The sequence below is a fragment of the Etheostoma cragini genome, chromosome 4 (genome assembly GCF_013103735.1).
Source record: "Etheostoma cragini isolate CJK2018 chromosome 4, CSU_Ecrag_1.0, whole genome shotgun sequence".
NCBI classification, from domain to species: domain Eukaryota; kingdom Metazoa; phylum Chordata; class Actinopteri; order Perciformes; family Percidae; genus Etheostoma; species Etheostoma cragini.
Window position 1 is genome coordinate 24,986,623 of NC_048410.1, and position 6,251 is coordinate 24,992,873.

The 6,251-nt window shown below is 40.8% G+C and overlaps 1 protein-coding gene across 2 annotated transcripts in view; it reads left to right on the forward strand.

Annotated features, from left to right (window-relative positions):
• Positions 1–6,251, forward strand: part of fhit (fragile histidine triad diadenosine triphosphatase) — a 369,059-nt gene that overhangs the window by 135,350 nt on the left and 227,458 nt on the right. The gene's annotated exons all lie outside the window — the stretch shown is intronic.

Genomic DNA, 6,251 nt, shown 5'->3' on the forward strand with positions numbered 1-6,251 from the left:
AGAACCGGAAATCCAAAGACCTTATAAATTTGGTGTTCCATTATTTATGAGACAAGACGTGTTGTTGAGTTTCACTCGGATATTCTGTCCATCAGACTTTTAGAATAATTTAATTATCAAGAATAGACAGAGACCACTGATATGACATCAAAGTTCATTTTTACTTGTGAACACAAGGAGACAGTTTTCACACTACAGAATAGAAACAGAAAACTGGAAGCTCCCTGCAGCCGCTTATTTACACAAAGTGGATGTTAATACAAAGTCGTAACAAAGTGGATATTAATACAAAGTTATAACAAAGTGGATGTTATACAAAGTCATAACAAAGTGGATGAGGTCAATTTATCAAATTGGGTCTGAAAGTCTCTTCCGCCTGCTCTGCCCCCCAAAAACACTCTGTGCCTTTCACAAGGACAGACGATGCTCCATGGTTATCTTGTTTAGAGTGATCAGTATAATGTTGTATTATTATGCAAACAGTTTTAATAATAATCAGAGAAAAGGTATGTACCATCATTTTTCTAACATAGACCAGCGACAGTTTCGACCGTGTGACATTGGCTTACAGTATTTGGTGCTTGGCATAGTGGAGTGTGAAAGCAAACAGAACCAAATGAAAAATGCAACAGTGATGCAACTTCAGCCCCGAATCACGACTAGTCTACCGAGCTAACGGGAAGAAAAGTGAAACAAAGACACTGTGGAGAATCAGATACCACAGGACACATTCTTCTGTTTTAACATCCATGCTAGTATGTTGCCACTGTACTGTGCTGTGGAAGGGAGCGAGGGATTAGAGAAGCCTACTCAAACAGCCGCAACCAAAAAAGAATGAAACATACAAACAAAGAGTGCAATGCTGCGTGTAATGTCACTAGGTAAACTAAGAAAAAAGGACGTAATTCCTAAATTAGTACACATGCGCAGCACTTATTATACTTGTGTAACATCTCTGTAACTATTCTAAATTGACGCCATCTTCACCAATTTGGCAACACATGCGCAGCATTTAGTGTATTTTAGTGTTCCCTGGATACAACTTTTTGTCGTGAGCTTCTTACAGCACATAAATAAATGTTGCACATGTTGTCAAAATGGTGAAGATGTTCCTTCAATTGCACACAAGTCTATTTGCATGTGTTTTCTCTAAATGCAGCGAGTTGCACGGGCCAACGGTGGCCATGAATCTTGTTGTGTGGAACGCTAACGTAGAATACTGATAATTAGATGCCTTCACATTATGGATGCTTGAGTATTTTCTGTGCGTCATTGAGATGAAAGACACAAACACATCAACAGGCGACCTGAATGAATGCAGTGGCTTTTGTTTACAGTTTATGTAAATGTATACATTGAAGTGCTGAAGGCCTGAGAGCAGGTGGAGAAGGAAGCAGCCACCGGTTCAGCATTAGCTTTCCCGCAGGAAGCCTTTTATATCTGACTGTAATGCTAGTGGAACTACATCTTAGTTTAGTTAAATCTGTCGTTTCCAGCGTGAGGTCTCAGCAAGCTGTCGCGGCGCGTGGTCGTGTACCTGATTAACTTTTAACCAACTGCGCATGTTACACTTTTAGTTCAGTTTGTACTGGCGGAGCAGGTTTGCCTCTACAAGTTGTGTATCATTCTTCCTGTCCAGACCACAGAGAGTCAAACAGCCTTAAATATGTTGTCAGAGAGAGACACCACATTGGGAAAAGAAGAAACATTTTCAAGGGAAAGTGAAAAAAAAATTAGAATGTTTGTCAACGCAAAAAAAAGGCTTCTTGGAAAGAGTATTGTTGAGGTTTTATTAATGAACGTCTTTTACGTTCAAGCCGCTGCCAAATGAGTTGCTACAAAGCTTATTAAGACTATCGGCTCTACACAACTCTCTCTGTATCTCTCAGTATGGCAATGTTCAGAAGATTGGGGCGTCCTGCGACTTTCGCACTCTGAAACTCAAGTGAAGATAATGACCTCTTCTGAAGAGTCCATGTTTTTTCTTTTTTAAATCCTCTGTGTCCACCTTGGCTACTAGCAACTGTGTGGGGGAAAAGTGGGAGGCTCATGCATGAACACTAAAGGCTTGTATCATGTGGATGCGCCAACAGTTGTCATTACTTAGAATTCCTCATGAGGGCGACAGAAACTACACACTATGTTCCTTAACAGTGTTACAGGCAAACAGGCGTTTCGATTTGGAGATAAACAATCACGTTTATAATTAGAGTAGATTATTGCTTATTTAGAGATTACTTTTTTGTACACCATCTGTTGTTTCGGACAATACTGCAACAAACAATGCGTTGAGCATAAACGTGCATGCTTATAGTTTGTAGCCATCTATTGAGGCCCGTGTGTGGTGTCACTTGCAAGTATATGCAAAGCTGTATGTATTAAGCTTAATGGCAGAAGGAATAAAGGAATACAATTATCTGTTGGTTTTGCATGGGGCAAGACAGCATTGCCCGGTGGCATTAAAGACAGCTCGCAAGAAACAACATGGCCAGAATTACCCATGATTCTCCTAGCTTTCTTCCAGAAAGAGTTCAGTGGTCTTAGAGCAGGTCTCTTCAATGTTAATCAGGCTATTCTTGTTTCTTCACAAGTAACCCATAAAACCAGCTAAACACAAAAGTTAAATGACTTCCAATAAAGGGATAATAGAAGCTCCATCTTTTTACTCAAAAACATCCTTAAATGATGAGCAGATTGTCATTGGAGTATATACTGAGCACAATAATTTCCCCCAGAGGATAAACCCTATCCATTGTGCACACTTCATGAGCTTTCCTCTATGCCATGCTCAGAACAAATTTACAAATTTAAAGATATGATGATTCTAATCAAATAGGCGGATTGACATGAGATTTACATTACAACAGATTAGGTTTTGACTGTCAAAGGTCAATCTAACTCAAGTTATGGCCAATGTGTGTGATCCTATGCCAAGTACGACATTTCACACAAATGATAAATAGGATAAAATTAGGAAGTGATGACATTTTAGATCCAATAGGTCAAAGGTCAAATTCTCTGCATCTTCATAATTCTTCTGCAAAATCGCTTTGCTGTCCAATTATTCAGAGCTATAATGTATCTCTGGAACAGAACGGGAGACATTTGGTCTGATGCTGAGTTGGTGACACTAATCTTGAAACTGTGCTGACAATACAGAGATTCTGTGCTGCCAGATTCAAGATTTGTGTGAAGTATCCAGTGTTCCACCCAGCAATGCCCTTATTTTCTTTTCTCGTGAGTTCCTGCAAAATCTGTGACAGACATGGATGTAAACTGTCACTTGACTGGTTGGTGGAGGGATAATTTACACCGAGCCGGTCGTTATTACAATGGAATCAAAGAATTAGATCCCATACAGGGTGATGCAGGACCCCGACACCAATAATGACCGTCTTCCTGTACATTATCCTGCTTATTAGGCGGCTAAATACACAGCTAATCATACAGAGGTTACCCGCTGATGATGCCTGCCCCCGGCTTGGACGGTTAACTTTACCGTAGATGACCACGGCTCCACGAATGAGCTAACTATGCCGTTATCTAAAACCCTGTTTACACAATTGCCATTTGCGCTGTTAGTGATCCTTTTGCGTGTTTTTTATTCATTTAAAAACGGCTAGCCAGAATGTATGATTACTACTCTGTTGATGGCAATGATCTGTTGTGCATAAGTCGCAGAGCGCAGAATACTCTGATTTGCCAGCAGAATCAAGTATTCAACCAAGCTGCGTGATAATTTTAGTTAACACTCAACAGGCACAGATCCAAACAAGGGATTATGTGCAGTGCACACTTTCATTTTCCCCAGTCTGATAGCCACAGTTAATGCGTTCGACAGTGAGTTTAATTAGGGTTGCTCTATCAATTAGCACACATTTAATCTGAGTGAATACAACAGGCTAAGGAGACAGCACCCTTAATACATGACTAGAATCAAAGAAATGTGCTTCAACGTGTAATAATAGTGGCTCAGAGCATGCAAACAGAGGTCAGACCTGCCACTTATCTCTCCTGTCGATATGGAGTAAACAGATGGCAGGTGAATACATAATGGTGTCCTCTTTATGCTCCCATTGAGGTGCCATTGCATTAAAAGGGGAACCTATATTATGTAGTGTTCCTGTTTTGTACAGCTGCAGGTTACATTGCTACGAGATGAAGCCAGTCTTTTACTGTCATGCAAATGTCCCCAATAACATAAATACAGTATTTGATTAGGTATCTCAAAGAATTCATTAGAGCAAGAGCTTATTACGCACATCTAGTAATCCCATTAAAATGCATAATGAGTCATGTTTTCCATCTCTTTGCTGAGGTTGCGAGTGGCGGCTGGGAAAAGGGTTGCAATTAGTAAAGACACAACGCTGTCCCTCGTTATCCTGCGATCTGGCGCACATACATTAGCAGACGCTCAGACAGGGGATTACTGGAGCAGCAGCACTTTTTCTCAAAATAGCCCCTTAAGTGTCTACGCACTGCGATGGCAAATGGCATGGGCTGTGGAAATTTATTTTCTGCTGCTGTTCTTTCCAGACAAAGCTTGGACATTGTCAAGAGATCAAACCAGCCTGCCATTCCTAGACAAGCAAAGTCGAAAGGTGAAGAGAAGTTTAATTTTTGACTTGCTTGTTACTTCAAAAGTTACAATTTCTTTTTACTACACATCAGTACATTGATTCTCCTCTAAGACCATTGCTATAGCTGTAAACTATTTTATCCTTCCATATTTACTGTTCATTTCTTTCAATTCTCTCTCTATCTCTCTCTCTCTGTTCAATTCATATGTCTGCTGAGATTAACTGGACTCACAATGTAACTCACAATTACAACAGGAGGCTATCCTCATGAACCAATTGTACAAAAAGCGACCAAAAGTTATACACTGTAATGTGTATGTAGTCCACGTATTTTTTGCTGTATGCACAACAGTGATTAGGAAACCCAGGACAATCAACAATCTTTTTCAGAACTTAACTAGACATTTTGGTGTCTAAACTTAACTGCCGTGACCTGACAACACTCACTTTTGTTGCCTTAACCTAACTGTACTGTCTGCTGAAAAGACAGTCAGCTTGCGTTGCTCTGTACTCAGCTCACAGTCACCTATGCTCAGGTAACTGAACCACCACCTACAGCTGATGTAGTGACATCCCACAGAGCTCTGTAGCCGGCGTCACGTCATCGGCCAGTGGTCGCCTATTTTTGTACGGTATCATATGAATTAGTGTGCTTAGATTTTCGTACAATATTATTTTAGCTTGTTCACAAGAATGCATTGACAACCGACTAGGGCTGTAATCTCCCAGTCGACTAGTCAATTTATTGGTCGATACGAAAATTCTGATTGGTCGATTTTTTGCCGTGGTAATTTCATCAGGTGGAAGCATAGACCGTAACTGTCTATGGGTGGAAAGCACTAATTGCCAATGGGGCTGTCTTCAGAACACCCCCCTTGTTTTCTCTTTTGTTGGATTAGCCCGACCCACTGGGGACAGATTTAATTGTTTTAGTGGTTTGCTGAATATTTATTTCATTGTGAGTGTTTCATTTGCAGTCAGTCCTCCTCTACCATGTCGAAGACATTGCCAGTGTGGCAGCATTTTACAAAAACAGATAACGGGAAAAAGTTGAATGCAAAGTTTGCAAGCAACAGATTGCATATTGCAGCTCGACAACAAACATGCCGTATCACCTATAAACGGTAAGCTAACCTGTCTGCGTTAGGTTGCCCTGACTGTTTTGAGTAGGCTATATAAAACATATCAGATTTGGCATATTTCATAGTCTAATAATCGTTTTATAACTACCGGCGCACCCACCTGCAACTACAATAAAGCCCCCCCAGAAACACCCAGACCCCCCCGGACCCCGCTGGATGTTAAGCCTCTTTCATCCAAACGCAAAAAATAATATCACGGAAGTAATTGTTGACTTTATTGCTCAGGATATGAGGCCCATTGCTGTTGTGGAGGGCTGAGGTTTTAAGAACTTGTTAATATACAGTGCCAGCACGAGTAATAGTAAAAGCGTTAAACTAATAGTCTATTGGTGTCTCCGTGTCTCAGCCGCTCCGTGTGAGGACACAGAGGCTGATGCAGCGCTGTCAGAGCCAACAGACGATTGTCATTTTAGTGCAAAAATAATAAGGTCAAAAACAATTTAATATACTGCAAATAGCCTACAAGGACTGAGGACCTACGATTACTGCCGGACAGTACAGGTATTTGATCTTGCACTTTTTTCCGCCC